The following is an 18,442-nucleotide window of genomic DNA, read 5'->3' on the forward strand; positions in this document are numbered from 1 at the left end:
AACTGTGAAACAACTCCCTCTTTGCACTCACTGAAAAATTTTGGCTAAAATATTTTAAGATAATGATTTTAACTAAACCGTCTATGATATTTAAGATATAAATTACACGAACTAACAACATGACCAAGAAGGTAACCTTAAAGTATCATGGTTCTCTTTTATCAAAAAGCTTAAGAAGAGTGCATTAAGGTACGCATATCCTCATTATGTGTAAATAAAGTGACAGCAAACTCTACTTTGAAGAGCTCACACAACGTCTATGTAGAGCATAAATCCGAAACAGCACAAGAATTTAAGCTAACATCAAAGTCATATAAGCTCTCATCGAGAATCAAACTCATGACCTTCGGAGACTAAATCTAGACAGTGCTTGCATATAACGCAATAAAGAGAATACATGAGGTTAGAAACCTTCTCAAATTATATCTTTAGCAATTTTAGGTGATCAAATACTAAAATTAGTTCTGGAGACCATGACTTTGGTTCTGCCAAATTAACCCACAATCATGAAATTTTTGTGTTCGTTCATGCACCCATGCTCTATAAAAGCCTATACTCATGACGTCATTATTATTTATTCACGAACGAAAACGAAAGGTAGTAACTAGGTTCAGCTCATCACTTCCCTCTTTTACCTTCTCTAAGAATAAATGTATTCTTTCAAAGTAAACCATTACACATATATGTTCTTGTTTTGTCATAAGAAATAACTCCTCAATGTTTTCTCGTTACATAAGTATGATTAATCTTATTACAATGAACCAATCAGATTTAAGCAAAAAGTAAATATGACGTCATTTATTTTAATCCACAAACGAAAACAAGAGGTACTAACTTGGTCCAAAATAACCTCATTTTATCCCTTTTCTCCTTCTCAAAGAATAAATATATCTTTTCAAAGTAAATCATTACACACTATTTGACAATTAAACACCGTACTTGTTCAAACAAACAATGCCAACGATACTGTCACAACCAATACGTAAGCATATGTAATACGATATAGTTGACGTTTCCTTTTAAACATATGATTATAAGCCAGTGCACAAAGAAGCTTTTTAAATCCTTCCAACAGTTTTATTTAATCCACAAACGAATACGATATAAATTATTGTTGGTAACCAGGTCCAGGATCGCTCCTTCCCCTCTTTTATGAGTCTCAAATAAATGTATGCTTTCCTGGACACACTTTTTGACAATTGAATATCGTGGTTCGAGTCCCATAAGTTCCATGAATAAAACTAAACCTTAACCAAAAGATAAGTATTCCTTCCAAAGTTTTCGAATTGAGTAGAGTTTATTTTAAGTTTGACGTCCCGTTCAGCAGCGAAAATAGAACCTACCAATTAACGTGAAATCCGAACCGCATGAGCTTTCTCCAGGAATCGAACCCTAGTCTCCCACGTTAAAGGCGCATACGCTAACCGGGTAGTCACGGAGGAACTCCAAAGTTTTCGAGTTTCATATTAATACTAATACTAATTTATACTGTTACTGGGGTCTACTAATTCATAATATAATAGATAATCAAGAAAGAAATCTAAGACCTTGTTTTAGTAATTTTATACCGATAAAAGAAAACGAAACATGCCATCATAACCTCCAAGCTAAAAATCTCAGTTCAGTGACGTCATACGAACACATTAGCTCGAACCAAATACCTCGAATTCATTCGCACCAGTAGAGAGCGCGGTGGCTCAGTGATAAAGTGTTCACCTCTGCTGTATGGGGTCCCTGGTTCAAATCCCTGGTTCAAACCCCGCGAAAGTAGTTTTGTGGTGGGTAACATTATGCTCGGGATACTTAAGTTTCTTCCCACACTTTCATTCCACCGATGCATTCATTTCTCATCGTCACCGTCTCCTTTAGCCTAACCGGCATACCCGTAGGACGTAAAACTAAAGATTTCATTTGCACCAGTATTGGTCCAATTATATACCATCTCATCAAAGGGATAACAATCTCCAAATTTTATGCTATAAAAGGAACGAAAATAAAAAGCATTCATAAACCTGTACTATTTCATAACGTAAATCATCAAGACCATATTTTTAGTAATTTTAACAAATCATCATAACATCAGATCCAAAACTTCCAATTCAATGACATCATAGCCGGGCCAAGGTACCTCTGACTCATTCGCACCAGCGTGCCTGGCCCCTGAATAAGCATAAGCAAAATTTCAATAAGTGGCGCAATCCCGGGCCAAAGCATCCCTGACTCATTCGCATTAACGCTATGTTCCATGAGGCCCCAAATTGGATAGGGCGGGGCCAATACTACTGTAAAGCCCAAATGGCTCGTCCGATTTAAAAAAAAATCCTTCACTTTAAATTGAAAACATCATACTTGGAGACGGTTTCCCCTCTTACATCTTGTTGTAACTCTGATAATAACAGAATAATTATCTTATGTCAAGGGACTTTTGAGACACTATATATATATATATATATATATATATATATATATATATATATATATATATAGAGTGTGTGTGTGTGTGTGTGTGTGTGTGTGTGTATACAGCCTTTTATTTCTAAAAATAAACGTGCCGCTACGCTGGACTTTAGGTTCATAATAGTTAAATGATACCTTTACTTTGCATCCTTTCAGGGTATTATTATTATTAGTAAACAAAAAATAATAATAGTGTCCAGTAGCATATCACTGCAGTCTTGTAACTAAAAATTCTTACGTACATTTATATAAAGATACTTTAAAAATGTCTGACGCTTACATATTATTTTATAATACAATATAAATGATTAAGGCCGGGAATTGTATGTAAAAGCATTTATTTAGACACGTACATGCCCAAAACAAAGTTTATTATCTCAATTAAGAGTTTGCAAGTGTAAATTACAAATTTTATTTCACATAAAAATACATATTTTCTGAAAAAGTTATGTAAATAAATATTTTGGACATTTTTGTTATAAGTACATATTTTTAATAATTTTACGTTATTTTATTCTAAATTTCACAACGATCTTTCTCTTTCGCTCGAACGAAATTAACATAGGGAAAAGAATAGGCTACATAAATCTATCCATCGTATTTACAAGCAATTTCCCAGCTGTAGAAACAGCGTCGTCATAAAGTCTGTTTATCAGCGCTGGTGTAACATGTGCCAAACAAAGAGCTTCTAAAGGAGTGCTTTGTATTTTGAAGCCAAAACTGAGGGTAGAAGGAGTGACCGTAGGTGAAGGGGAAATATCTAATCGTAGGGACAGCACTGCTAACCCGGGAACGGTCGAGTGTTGATTTGTGACGCGAGCGGTCGACAGGTGAGCGCGGCGCTCACTTACAATATAATCGTTTATATGGCCGTGGATTAATTTTGAACACATTTCTATATGTTGACATTTTGTGATTTATTATTATTATTATTATTATTATTATTATTGCCATCGCAAGTAAAATTATCATGCGTTTATATAAAACTATTTCTTATTATATCTATTTTTACTATCAAAGTTCTTTTTATGAAATCAATTTCTGTTATTCCATAAACAATACAGTTGTTTGATTATCACATAAAATTATATTTTTATTATCATTATCACATAAGGATTACATTTTCTAAAACAATATTTACATACTAAGAGCGAGTTTTCAGTATATGCTCTTCATATGTTCATACTATTCATATTTTGAGTTGGAAATTCTAATGAAATTAAATATATAAATATCTTAGTGTAAACACTCTACTTATGTCTCTTGTTACATACAGTAGGAATTTCAATAAGACACTGTTCTACTCATGTCTCATCACTGTCTTGTTGTCACCCATTACACTTCCAGCAGATGCTGACAGTGTGTTTCTCACTGATTGGCACATCATAGGTAGCATACGTACAACTTTTTTTCTGTTCTTCGCAAGCCATAGCTGAATCTGCTCCTTCTTCTTGTCCATGATCTCGGAAAAATCACTCACGCCGTCGGTCGACAGGTGAGCGCGGCGCTCACAAATTACGCATAGTCACATTTATGAAGCTTGTGCTACTCCAACAGAAGAGAATGAAATTCTCACACACAAGACACATCAAGAGACAGCTAGACGAAGTTTCAGGTCTGTAACCCCACTAGGGCGGCTTTGAAACGAAAACATGTACCAGGGTGAGCGCTGCGCTCATCTGTCGACCGTTCCCGGGTTAAAGAACTTTCAGTTACGAATCACGTGACAATTGCCAGACTGTTCGATGAATCTTTGCACCTTTTGTGGCCGAATGGTGTGAAATACGACAATGTTTTGGCTTTTCTGACTGATGGTGCTCCTTATATGAGGAAAGTTTGTAAAACTCTTTCTATATGCTACCCTAACATGATTCGCGTGACATGTGTCGTACACGCCCTACATCCGAAAAAAAAAAAATCCGAACTCTTTCTCCTAAAGTGGACAAGTTAGTGTCACATTTTGGGAAAACATTTTCGTAATACCGCAAACTAGAATTGAGTTTTTCAAAGAAACAAATCCCGATCTTTCACTTCCTCTAACACCCGTAATCACGCGGTGGGATACCTGGCTTATGCGGATCATTTTGAAGCATTTGCAACTATAGTAACTAAATACAGACGATGGTTCATCCTTTTTCGTAAGTGACAGTAGCTTGAAATGCGACTTGGCTTTCATATCTCCCAATTTCGGTTTCTTGACTCACTCTATAAAGAAACTAGAAACTACGGGAGATTTATTGAGTACTTCAGGTAAAGAAGTAGAGTGCGTTGAAAGAAAGCTGAATATTCTTTCTGCTTCGAAAGCTGAAGTTAGAAATATATTAAGGATTTATACAAGAAAAACATTGGGTATAAAATCCTATGTAAAATATCTGAAGCATTGGAAGGCCAAAACACAAGTGAAGTTGATGGTGTGAATATTCGTGATATACCCCTTTTCAAATACGCGAGGTTAATATCGTGTGATGTAGAAAATTCCTTTTCCCAGTATAAGAGGTTATTCCGTGACAATAGGCATGGCTTTACGATAGACAATTTGGAAAAGACGTTAGATATTCATTGCAATGCCCCTGGAGTTTCGACATCTGATGAATAGGAGCTATTGGTGACTACTAGTATTTATTTTTTTATGATGGACGTTTTCCCATCCTTTTCCTTGTTATTTTTTAAAAATTTTTATTTAGCACATACAAATCCGGGCCCTAGCAATGATAATCAATATTTCTAACAAGTAGACCTCACCACTTCGCGGTTGCGTTAGCAAAAGGAAACAACTACTGTCATAGAATAGGGTTGAATATAAGCTATTGACAAAAATTTTAGCTGCTAATGAGCACTAGAAATATGGGAAAACGAAATAGAAATATGAATATGGGAAAACCATCTATAATATACTTTGATAGTTGCAAGACCGATATTTTTTTTTAAATAGATGGAGGAACAATAGTTATGACTTCAATTATGTAAATCGAGTTAGGAGGGATGTTTTTATGGCATTCCAGATCATGGCCGCCATCTTGAAATCCGCCATATTGGATCGACGTCAATTTTTTCAAATGGAAGGAGGGCCATGTGAGGTATCAAACAACAATGATTTATTCCACCCAATCTCATACACAAATTAATTTGTCCATATCTAGAACGGTTTACAACTTACAGCTCTTTCAATGTTGAAAAGTTCGTTGTTTGTAGCAGGTAACAGATAACTACAGTGGCAATGAACATAGCTCCAGAGACAACATTCTTACAGAACAAAATTACGGCAATGCAAGAAATGAAAGTCCTCAGCATTCATAAAGTGGTTCTGACCTCGCCACTTCGTGTGTGCGTTTGTAGATTCAAACTGAAACTATAAGCAGTTGGAACAGCACGATCAAGATAATAGCAATATTGGTTGCCAATGGCATTCCTGGTCGTAGCAGCTACGGTATAAGGTAGAAGCTTACGTGCATCGTGTACCATTCTACAGCGACAAACTCTTTGTAAGGAGACAAGTGCAGAAAATATATTATTCTCACTGTGAGTTCTACCCGTGAAGTTGGAAGTGTTTGAGAAATAGTTATTTCGTTTATTGTATTAAGCCTGTAATTCTGTGAGGTGCGTGCGAGTGTGTGTGTTAGGGAGACTGTGTGCAGGCAACAATTCTAGACTAAAAAATGACACACCATGGTGTTAAATAAGGCAAACATTGCTATGTACCTCCTGCAGCAGTTACAGACATTACGGTTCAAGCACGATGCAACAAATATATCAGAACAGGAAAAAGTAATCGCAGATGACATAACTAGATTCCTAGCGGATGAAGAATTGGAATTCGAAATGGAATACACTGTGGATATTCTAGAGGAGGCACATCATGAGAAAACAATCAAGAAGCTAGTGTGGAAGCGGAATGATATGTGAATTGCTATTGGTCGAATACAGGGAGCAGGAATTCACTTATGCACGCTTTCAAAATTTCCGGCATTAACTTTTGTGATATTTGTGACGCTTCATTTTTGTTAGGTGCTCACAGTACTCTGCAAAATTCTGTTTTGACCATTTTATGAATGCCGAGAACTTGCATTTCTTGAATTGCTGTAATTTTGTCAAGTAAGAATGCTATCTCTGGAGCTATATTCATTGTCAGTATAGTTATCTGTTATCTGCTACAAACTACGATTTTTTCAACATTGAAAGAACTGTAAGTTGTAAACCGTTCTAGATATGGACAAACTAATTGGTGTATGAGATTGGGTGGAAAAAATCATTGTTGTTTGATACCTCACATGGCCCTGCTTCCATTTGAAAAAATTGACATCGATCCAATATGGCGGATTTCAAGATGGCGGCCATGATCTGGAATGCCATAAAAACATCCCTCCTAACTCGATTTACATAATTGAAGTCATAACTATTGTTCCTCCATCTATTTCGAAAAAATATCGGTCTTGCAACTCTGAAATTATATTGTAGATGGCTTTCCCACATTCATGTTTCTATTTCGTTTTCCCATATTTCTAGTGCTCATTAGCAGCTAAAATTTTTGTCAATATCTTATATTCAACCCTACTCTAGGACAGTAGTTGTTTCCTTTTGCTAACGCAACGGCGAAGTGGTGAGGTCTACTTGTAAGTGATTTGTTTTTTGCTTTTTCTCTTTCTGTAAACGGGCGAAAGTAAGCTGCTATGGTTTGTTTTCAAGAGTTCGATAAATGTTGAATTTCAATAACTACACACACACAGTACATTGTTCACATAATATTCTTCAGAACATTAATCATGCTACCAAAATGCTCTACATACTTCTACTAAATTAATGGATAAACTTTGCTAACAAATCTAGGGGATGTTTTCATTTAATCTTCTTTCTAATAATTAATAAAAACTGGATACATTAATGAATGAAAATTGGATGTATTAAAACAGGAACTGAACAAAGGCACTTCTGCGGAGAAAGTACAGAGTTGGAGTCTCAAAAGAATTTTTGTATTGGTTTTCATTTTAGTCGAATTTCAGCGACAGACAAATTTGTTGAAATTATTTCGTTTTGGGAGGTAAATTAAAAAAAAAAAAGTCTGGTCGGTCGGTCGCTTCATAATATCGTACGAAAAAGGGATGAAAAAAGGGAGATGCGACGACGTGACAGCGAACGAAACACAGAAGGGCCCAAATATTTCAAATCTTTGAATACAATTAACTGACTTCAAGAATGGTTCGCAACTCTTTCTCTCGAAAGAGAAAAAGGAAAAAGAAAACAATAAAAACTCTGACTTTAAATAGAACTATATATTTACTATTTGATATTTTCGAAGTTTCTGATCGACCCCTTTTGTAAGACAGAAAAGAAAATATTCCGTTCTCATTAAAAAGATGCCGGTAAGCCGTACCGTTGCGTACCACCACAAATAAAACACTATATATAGATCAGAAAAATAGTTCTCACATTCACAACTATTGAGGCAGTCCCACAGGGAAATATAGTACAGTGAAACCTCTCTAAAGCGGACAGCCGTGTGGAATCCAAAATTGTCCGCTATAGAGAGGTGTCGGCCTTAGAGAGGTTTCAATATTTTCTTACGTAAACTAGCAAACAAGGCAGTGGCGTATTTAGGGGGGAGAGCTTCCGGGCTTAAGCCCCCCCAAATCTTACTTACTATAATCAAGTATATGAAATATCTTGCAGAATTTTCACATTTTCAGGCAAAGCCCCCCCGAAAGTTAGCAAAGCCCCTCCCGAAACAAAATCGTAAATACGCCACTGAAACAAGGCAATATGCAATTTTTAAAAAAAATGCATAAATCGCGTATTCACGAATATTACGAAAATGTTCCTGTGCCTGCACTATCCTCCACCATCAAATATTCTATGTTCGAGGCACAACATAGAACTAAGATGTTATACTGCACTTTACACTTATCACTACTTACTACGTTTACAGTATGTTGCTTTAATTTGTGAATTAATTGCAGTCCAGTAGCGTCTCTTTTGAGACAATATGCATACTCGTGGGCAAAAAATATCAAACTTGTCTTCTGATTGGATAGAGATTCCAGCGGGACAGTAAAATGACGTGTCATTCCAAATGGCAGGCAAATATCAATCACTTTTGCCTCTAAAACAGGTTGGGTGGGAGTGGAATGCAGGCAAAGGACATGAGAACATTATTACACACAGACGCTCCGTCTGAGTTGCTAAACAGACAGTTGAGGAGACAAAATGTTGTCACAATGCTTCCGTAGTGACACCTGTATGAATTACTAAAAATGTGTTTTTACTGTACTTTCCAACTTGTTTCTAGAGAAAGTGTCCGTAATACGGAGGTAAATAATACCTATAAAAGACATGAAAGTCTGTCTGTGTCTGTACTTGAGAGTGTCCGCTTTAGAGAGATTTGCTAATATGTTGTTGTTTTTTTTTTTTTTTTTATTACAGTGTTTGGGAATTACAAAATGTGTCCGTTGAGGGAGGTGTCCGTTAGTAGAGGTTTCACTGTATATACGTAGATATATAATGTTTTAGCTTGCTTTCCTTTATGTGTACGACACGAAAATCACTTCACAGGGATGAAAATCATAACCACCATTCATACAAGTGCCATTTACAAGTATACTGTAACAAAATATGATACTCATTCACCTGCAATATGCGAAACCAACTCCATTCGCAACCCAGAGTAGAGTTAACGAAAATAATGCAACGATGTTGTTACACATGAATTATATGCATCATTTGCATCAACGCCGTTCATTCATAGAGTGGTATGTTATGGGTTATTTAGCTCATTCTAGCTCTGCCTGGCCTATCAAAAACGATGGAACTAGTGTGAATATTTCACATTCAATGTTGACGCAGGAGAAGAGGAAGAATCTACTCAAGAGATGCAGTTATTGTTGCTCCATTGATCACCATCAGCCGCATCATACTTCCCAAGTAATAAATAATGCTTGAAGAGATAGCAGCTGCGAACGACAGCCACGGAAAGTAACAAGCGATCAAATTACGTGAACAATGACCTTCAAAAGCGACAACTTCCTAACATTAACTACCACTAACAACACTCGCATCCTAGCATTACGATCTCACACTTATCGTAACACAATTCGTGCCAAAACATCATTTAGAAGTGAACTGGATGATCAGCAGAAGCAAATGTCTTATGCTCAAGCTAGAATTTACTACCTCATTTTAGTTTGGTGAAAAGTAGGCCCTATACTATCTAAATATTTTAAAAATACAAGAATAATCACTGAGATAAATGCATACAGAATATCCCAGCTGGAAAAGGATATTATATATATAGGGTGTTTCGAAACAACACCGACAACGTTTGGGAAGTGACTCCTGACGCTAAAATAAGACGAAAAGTATGAGCCAACCTGGGTGCACGAATGCTTCCTTTCGGAGTTATAGGCTGCCGAAAACATAAAAAAAAGAAGTTTATAGGTCCATAGCTTCAAAACTATGGAACCCACTGTAATAGGGTCAAGGTTCCACTTAGAAACTAACATATGCACTGTCCAAAACTACATGCTTCAGAATCCTAACGTACTCACGCGGCATTTTTTATAGAGGCAGTTTGGCTACGAGTATATAATTTGAAGTACTCACCAACTACCTCTGTGAAAATAGTATTGGAAGTACTGCAGGATTATGAAATATGAATATTTGGATAGGACACATACTAGTTCCTAAATAAAATCTTGACCCGACTACGGTCAGTACCATAGTATTAGAGCTATGGACCTTTAAAGTTTTTTTTCATGCTTTCGGCAGCGTATAACTCCGAAAGGAAGCATTTATGCACCCAGGTTGGTCCATACTTTTTGTCTTATCTTGGAGTCAGGAATCACAATCCCAAATGTTGTCGGTATTATTTTGAAATACCCTATATATATATACTATGTGATCAAAAGTATCCGGACACCTGGCTGAAAATTACTTAAGTTCGTGGCGCTCTCCATCGGTACTGCTGGAATTCAATATGGTATTGGCCCACCCTTACCCTTGATGACAGCTTCCACTCTCGCAAGCATACTTTCAATCAGGTGCTGGAAGGTTTCTTGGAGAATGGCAGCCCATTCTTCACGGAGTGCTGAACTGAGGAGAGGTATCGATGTAGGCTGGTGAGGCCTGGCACGAAGTCGGCGTTCCAAAACATCCCAAAGGTGTTCTATAGGATTCAAGTCAGGACTCTGGGCAGGCCAGTCCATTACAGGGATGTAATGGTTGGTAACCACTCCACCACAGACCGTGCAGTATGAATAGGTGCTCGATCGTGTTGAAAGATGCGATCGCCATCCCCGAATTGCTCTTCAACAGTGGGAATCATGAAGATGCTTAAAACATCAATTTAGGCCTGCGTTGTGAGAGTGCCACGCAAAACAACAAGGGGTGAAAGCCCCCTCCAAAAAAAAACACGACCACACCATAACACCACCACCTCCGAATTTTACTGTTGCACTACACATGCTGACAGATGACGTTCCCCGGGCATTCGCCACACCCACACCCTGCCATCGGATCACCACATTGTGTACCGTGATTCGTCACTCCACACAATGTTTTTCCACTGTTCAATCGTCCAATGTTTACGCTCCTTACACCAAGCGAGGCGTCGTTTGGCATTTACCTGCGTGATGTGTGGCTTATGAGCAGCCGCTCGACCATGAAATTTAAGTTTTCTCACCTCACACCTAACTATCATAGTACTTGGAGTGGATCCTGATGCAGTTTGGAATTCCTGTGTGATTGTCTGGATGGATGTCTGCCTATTACACTTTACGACCCTCGTTAACTGTAGGCGGTCTCTGTCAGTCAACAGACGAGGTCGGCCTGTACGCTTTTATGTTGTACGTGTTCCTTCATGTTGCCACTTTACTATCACATCAGACGCAGTGGAAATAGGGATGTTTAGGAGTGTGGAAATCTCGCTACAGACTTCTGACACAAGTGACACCCAATCACCTGACCACGTTCAAAGTCCGTGAGCTCCGCGGAGCGCCCCATTCTGCTTTCTCACGATGTTTAATGACTATTGAGGTCGCTGATAATGAGTACCTGGCAGTAGGTGGCAGCTCAATGCACCTAATATGAAAAACGTATGTTTTGGGGGGTGTCCGGATACTTTTGATCACATAGTATATAGACCATGGGCCAAGGAGGTGATAACTCCCCTCCCCTAGGGAACTTTTGCCACTATATTAGAAATGTTCCTTAGGGTCCTTAGAATCAAAAAATAGTTGTTGGTCAACATATAAGTGCAACACCTGGGTCCTGGGGACCTTAACCCTTTAGCACCCGTGTATATTTACAGACATCGATGGGATCTTTTTTGATTCTTCCTTTCCTGCTATTTGATGGATCAAGATGAAATTTTCAGTGTAAGTTGAACATGAAATGGGACACATAAATACATTTTATTATTCACGTAATTTGCAGTGTTGCCACATAATAACTAAAAGAATCGCGAGAAGGGACGTTTTTAGGGGAAGTTTTCTTAAATATCCCTCAATTAGTTTTCATTTGTACACAGAAATGTCTCGTTCATAACGTAAACTGAAAGCCTACAGTCTTACAAATCGATCGAGGTATAACTTGTTCCAGCGTTGCACTCACGGTCTGATCAACGGTCATTTAAAGAGATCTCATTGATGTCTGTAAATATACACGGGTGCTAAAGGGTTAAGGGCCCCAGGACCCAGGTGTTGCACTTATATGTTGACCAACAACTATTTTTTGATTCTAAGGACCCTAAGGAACATTTCTAATATAGTGGCAAAAGTTCCCTAGGGGGGAGTTATCACACCCTTGGCCCATGGACTATATATATATATTATATACAGTAGGAAGTCGAAAATCCTAACTAATTGGGACCACAGGTAGTTCGGATTTTCAAATTGTTCGAATTTTCGAAAATGACCAAGAAAATACAATTTAGGCTTAAATATACTGTACGGTATGCTCTTTTATCGATACAGTAGTTATACAGTACATACAGTAATTACAAAATCGTACATAACGCTACTTACGTTTAATGTTTCTAAAGAACCTGCTCGTACACTAAATTACACTGTTCTTGTATTTTCTAACTTACACGCTGACGGACAACCCTATTGTTTGTTTAGCGCTAAGTCAAAATGTAAAAAGCTTCTAGGGTCCGCGTTCGGATTATCGACGTCCTAGTATATATATATTCAAAGGTTATATTATATAAGCGCACACAAAATTTCAAAAAGCGTACACAAAAAAATACTATATGGCATATCATTATACAGTCCAATAGTATCAGTAAGTATTTTCATTATTTTGGCACGATACTCAATTTGTTCATTATTCCGTAAGTGCTGAAGAAAAGGAAGTGTGGAGTTTTTATTTCCACACGCTGCCTTTAGATCTTCATGGCCCGTCCGGAGACGGGTAATTTTCTACTTTTAGTTTTACTCAATATGTGCCACATTAGTTTTTCAATAACGATCCTGATATTTTTGAATAAATCTACTACTACATCAACTATCTACAGAAATATACTACGCTGTGCTTTTTATATTCCACGGGTGTCTTTATAAACTTCTGAAATAACCTTACCATTTTTTTGAAGATTCTATATTCTATGAAGACTCTCTGAAGAACTTTGTAGTAAAACACTTCGCACTTTTGAAATATTCACAGAGTATAGTTACCTGGATTTAAATCGGTAGAAGAGCAGGTTACGGATATGGTACACCAAATCATTGACAATACACTTCTAAAATGTTCATAAATAAGTTTTAGGACATTCAAAGTAGTGAGCAAGTTAGTTGAAAAAAATTAATAACTTCGGCATAAATTCATTTTTAAATATGTTGAATAGTTGTGAAACAATTTACTATATGCATGAGCCGTTGCAATAAAAAGCGTTCTCACCCTTGTGTTTACCGATACATAGTTTTAACAATGGGTCACACCAAACCACAGTACAGGGTTCGCAGTGGCTCAGTGATAGTGCGTTCACATCTGGTGCATGGGGTCTTTGGTTCGATCCCAGCTCGGGCCAAGTGAACTTTGTGGTGGATTAACACCGTGTGCGTGGGTTTTCTCGGGGTTCTCCTGTTTCCTTCTTTCTTCATTCCATCATTTCATCCATTTCTTATCATCACCGTCTCCTTTAGCCTTGCCGGCATAAACGTGGGACGTAAAACTTAAAGATTTCATTTCATTTCATTCAAACCACAGCACCAAAGTTCACAAGAAATTGTTAATAGAAACCAGAACGGTAAATGACAAGAAATGTGTTCTTTTAGCTTGAAGATTTGCTATGTATGTACGAGTGGTCGAAAGAAACTTGACACAATAATCTGTTTTTTGATTAAACATTTAAAGCGTAAATTTCATGAAACAATTAATTTTACGTCGTTTTATAGAGAAAGTTTCTCGTAGATAGTTACCCGTCTTTTTCTGTTGGGACTTTTTTTTTAAGCAGAAGATAATATACGGATGATTGGGCTGCTATCCGTACGAAATGGAGCATTGATGAGGCTTTGATATGATAAAACTATAATCACACTAAAAATTCTTTCCGGTGGTAACCCGCAACAGTTGCGATTATTTGGTTAGTGCGTTTGAAATGTCCGACTGATGAGACTTACACCCAAAACCCACAAAATTAAGGTAACTGTAGGTATATACGCCAGTGCAGCTAATTACGCCAAGTGTTCAGTGCTGGGAGTTTCCGACGAAATCCGCTAAAATGCGCCTCCAATATGTGTCACGGTCTTGAACAAGTCCGATTTGATGAATACTCCGGGAGACAGTACTGAGACCGCCACGCTGTGCAGTGTTGTTTCATTCGGAAAGGTTCCGTGGAAGGACGCTATTATTTCAATAGAGGTAAGAATCCGTTATTAGTACCGTACTAACTCAGAACATTGCCAATTGTTTACAGCAATGTATGCCTTATTTCGTGTCCATCTAGGGACACTTTGTTTTGTAAGTCTAATTTCAGTATTTGTGATTCCATGGCTACTAAATCAATACGAGACATGGTGAAGCGAAATACACCAGGGCTTGTGCCGGACTGACTGCAGAAGACAAAGATGTTTTTGTTTGTCCCACATGTTCCATGTAATATTGTAGTTTTTTTTAAGTCACAGTACAGTGACACTGTTTGTTTATCTTTTTATGGACTAAAACTTTTCAGTTTGGAACTTAATTTCAACTTGGGAGATTATCATTTTTATATTTTACCTTTTTATCTTTATTTTTCACTTTGGTTATTTTATTTTTTGCTTCAGCCATGTTATGTAGTAATATTTGAGTTCGTATAATACAGACGATGTAAGCAGTTCAACATTTATTACAGGTTTCTACTAGTATCCTAGACTTGGCATAATTATTACGTGTTGGTAAATACGCTACTTTGTGACACTTTTTTTCTTTTACCTTGGGTACAAATTGCCACATTTTTTTTCTACATGGGGAAAAAGGCCACTCGGTAACGCATATGTCTTGTTCTTTGTGTTTCATGAAAATTAAAGCCATAAAAAATTCAACACCCTTAACATGGCGTTTTACCTGCACCTACTCTATATATGGTTACTCAAAGTAGTCTCCCGCTTCACTCACACATATCCAATACGGCGCCAACTTGAAAATGTAAATACCGGACATCCTCCTGGAGTCCGGATACTCTTAACATTGTGACATTATCGCTCGCCAAAAACGTGAATAAGCTGAAAGTGGTTACTTCATATAAAATTGAGTGATTCGAAGTTTGAAATTAATAACTTAAGTTACTTTCGAAGCAATTATTAAACTTTCTTATTCAAGTTTTGGTTGGGTGGCGCATGTAATGTTTGTACTCTATTATCACAATACATCGTATTTAAAACAGGAAAGCAAATATAATTGGCAATATGATTATGGCATGTACAAAATATATTTAAAAAATAAGTCTTACCAGCTTCGTTAGGGCCAGGGGAGGATCCAGGACAGACTTCTAAGTGGGGGACGGTGGGTTGTAATACTGCTACTTAGAACTACTTTTAAGTGCTCCAAACTCTGGGAGGGGCGATCGCCCCCCTGGATCCGCCCTTGGTTAGGGCTGGCAATATCTCATAATGCCTACATACATAGTTTTACTGGATCTGGATGCGTTATTTAATTAGAATGCGTTGCTGAAGATGAAGCAGTGGTCGCCGCGCTCTAGAATATGTACTTTTGCTGACGTTTAGCAGTTTTGTTAAGTTCAGTAAATTTTTCTGCCTTCAACTCTTCGGCAAATTCTCCGCATGACAGATTGATATCAAAGCGAATTATAAGATCTGCTCTAACCATGTTCATTGACAAACTATTCCTTTCATCACTTCCAAAATAATCTTAACAGAATAGAGAGTAGGACTAGTAAGAGGAAAAATTACCGGACATTTAACGTCCGGTTTCGAGCTCGACACTGGACAAGAAGGTCAAAAACCGTACTGTTCGGGCGATGACTAGTGATGTGAGGCGGAAAATTTTCCATTTCGGAAAATTTTCCGGAAAATTTTCCGCTATATTTTTCCGGAAAATTTTCCGTTCTAAAAAAATATCAGTAATCAAGTAACAATTCCTCAGCAATCATGAAATTGATTGAATTCATGTATAGAAATGTTAAAAACTGAAAGATCGTTTAAAGAATCTGAAAATTTTCATGGCTCAGACAATTTTCAGTACTATGTAGGAACAAGTTAAACAATTGTTCATGAATCGAAATATTTCCTGCCTTATATGGAAAAATTGAAGAATTTTTTATGAGTCGGAAAATTTTCATCATTTCGAAGCAAGAAGTAAAACAACTGTTTTCTGAATCGGAAAGTTTTATTGCTCTGTAGAAACAAGTGAGAGGAATTTTCATAGATCGGAAAATTTTCATCACGATGTAGAAACAAGTGGAAAACACTTTTCATAGGCCTGACAAATTTGGATATTATGTATAGTGATGTCAGGTGGAAAATTTTCCACTATATTTAACTGCACAGAGAGCTACAAAATTGAATTTCAGTAGAGGAAAGTTAGTCAGCAACAAATTATAATTTTCCAATTAGCTTTCGGGAACCGGAAAATTTTGTATTTCAAGTTGGGAAATAAACTTTTACCACAGTTTTTCTCTCTATCTATAGAAGAAAATTTTTCACCTCACATCAACGATGTAGGAATAAGTGGACTATTCTTTTACGAATCGGAAAATTTTCCGTTTCAAAATTTTCCGGAAAATTTTCATCACTGTACAGGACAGACCATTTTTCGATTCATGGAAAATTGTTCCACTTGTTCCTACATAGTACTGAAAATTATCTAAACCATGGACATTTTCAGACTCTTTAAACGATCTTTCACATTCTAACATTTCTATATATGAATTCAATCAATTTTATGAATACTGACGAATTGTTTCTTAATCACTGATATTTGTTAAGAACGGAAAAATTTCCGGAAAAATATAGAAGAAAATTCTGCACCTCACATGACGGCTAAACAACGATGTAGGAATAAGTGGAGTATATTTTTACGAATCGGAAAATTTTCCGTTTCAAAATTTCCCGGAAAATTTTCCTCACTGTAGAGGACACAATTTTTCTATTTATGAAAAATTTTTCCGCTTGTTCCTACATAATACTGAAAATTGTCTAAGCCATGAAAGTTTTCAGATTCTTTAAACGATCTTTCACATTTCTATATATGAATTCAATCAATTTTATGAATACTGACGAATTGTTTCTTAATCACTGATATTTGTTAACAGAAAAATTTCCGGAAAAATGTAGAAGAAAATTTTCCAACTCTCATCTCAACTAAACAACGATGTAGGAATAAGTGGAATATATTTTTATGAATCGGAAAATTTTCCGGAAAATTTTCATCACTGTACAGGACAGACAACTTTTCGATTAATGAAAAATTGTTCCACTAGTTCCTACATCGTACTGAAAATTGTCTAAGCCATGAAAATTTTCAGATTCTTTAAACGATCTTTCACTTTTTAACATTTCTATATATGAATTCAATCAATTTTATGAATACTGACGAATTGTTACTTAATCACTGATAACGGAAAATTTTCCGGAAAAATATAGAAGAAAATTTTCCACCTCACATCTCAACTAGACAACGATATAGGAATAAGTGGAGTATGTTTTTATGAATCGGAAAATTTTCCGGAAAATTTTCGTTGTACAGGACAGACAATTTTTCGATTCATGAAAAAAATTGTTCCACTAGTTCCTACATCGTACTGAAAATTGTCTGAGCCATGAAAATTTTCAGATCCTTTAAACGATCTTTCACTCTTTAACGTTTCTATATATGAATTCAATCAATTTTACGAATACTTACGAATTGTTACTTAACCACTGATATTTGTTAAGAACGGAAAATTTTCCGGAAAAATATAGAAGAAAATTTTCCACCTCACATCTCGACTAAACAACGATGTAGGCATAAGTGGAGTATGTTTTTATGAATCGGAAAATTTTCCGGGAAAATTTTCCAGAAAATTTTCCGGAAAATTTTCCGTTTCAAAATTTTCCGGAAAATTTTCATCACTGGCGATGACAATAGAAATCTGCAGCCTGCGATGCTAAGAAGTTCTCAACCACACATTGTAATGCCTGGCCATCAGGAAAGTTCATTGGCAAGTATTGATTGAGACACCGGAAGAGGTGGAAATCTGTGGAGCAATTTATGCTCAAACCTCCTGATGTTTAAGGCGAATCCTCCTTTTCACAATGTCCACTACAAGTTGGACGTGGATATAGATAGCTTTGTCCCTAGATTAGGAAGAAGCAATTTCAAAGGTACGTCCTTATGATAGCCTATATGTCACTATTGCGTTAATAAATTTTTAAGATCCAACGTGGTTTTCAATATCTTAATTTCTCCCGTTGTTTTATATTATACCTGTACATGAAAGGAAGGGAAATCCGACAACGTCGCACCTTCACTCTATTGGCTTTCGACAGACGTCAAGACGTTAGATCCAGACTTTAATGAT

At 36.7% G+C, this 18,442-nt stretch overlaps 1 protein-coding gene across 4 annotated transcripts in view; it reads right to left on the reverse strand.

Moving 5' to 3' along the window:
- The window catches only part of Syn2 (Syntrophin-like 2), a 1,212,019-nt gene that overhangs the window by 302,163 nt on the left and 891,414 nt on the right, over positions 1-18,442 (reverse strand). The window lies entirely within an intron of this gene.

The sequence above is a fragment of the Thermobia domestica genome, chromosome 4 (assembly GCF_964235325.1).
Source record: "Thermobia domestica chromosome 4, izTheDome1.hap1.1, whole genome shotgun sequence".
Taxonomy (NCBI): Eukaryota; Metazoa; Arthropoda; class Insecta; order Zygentoma; family Lepismatidae; genus Thermobia; species Thermobia domestica.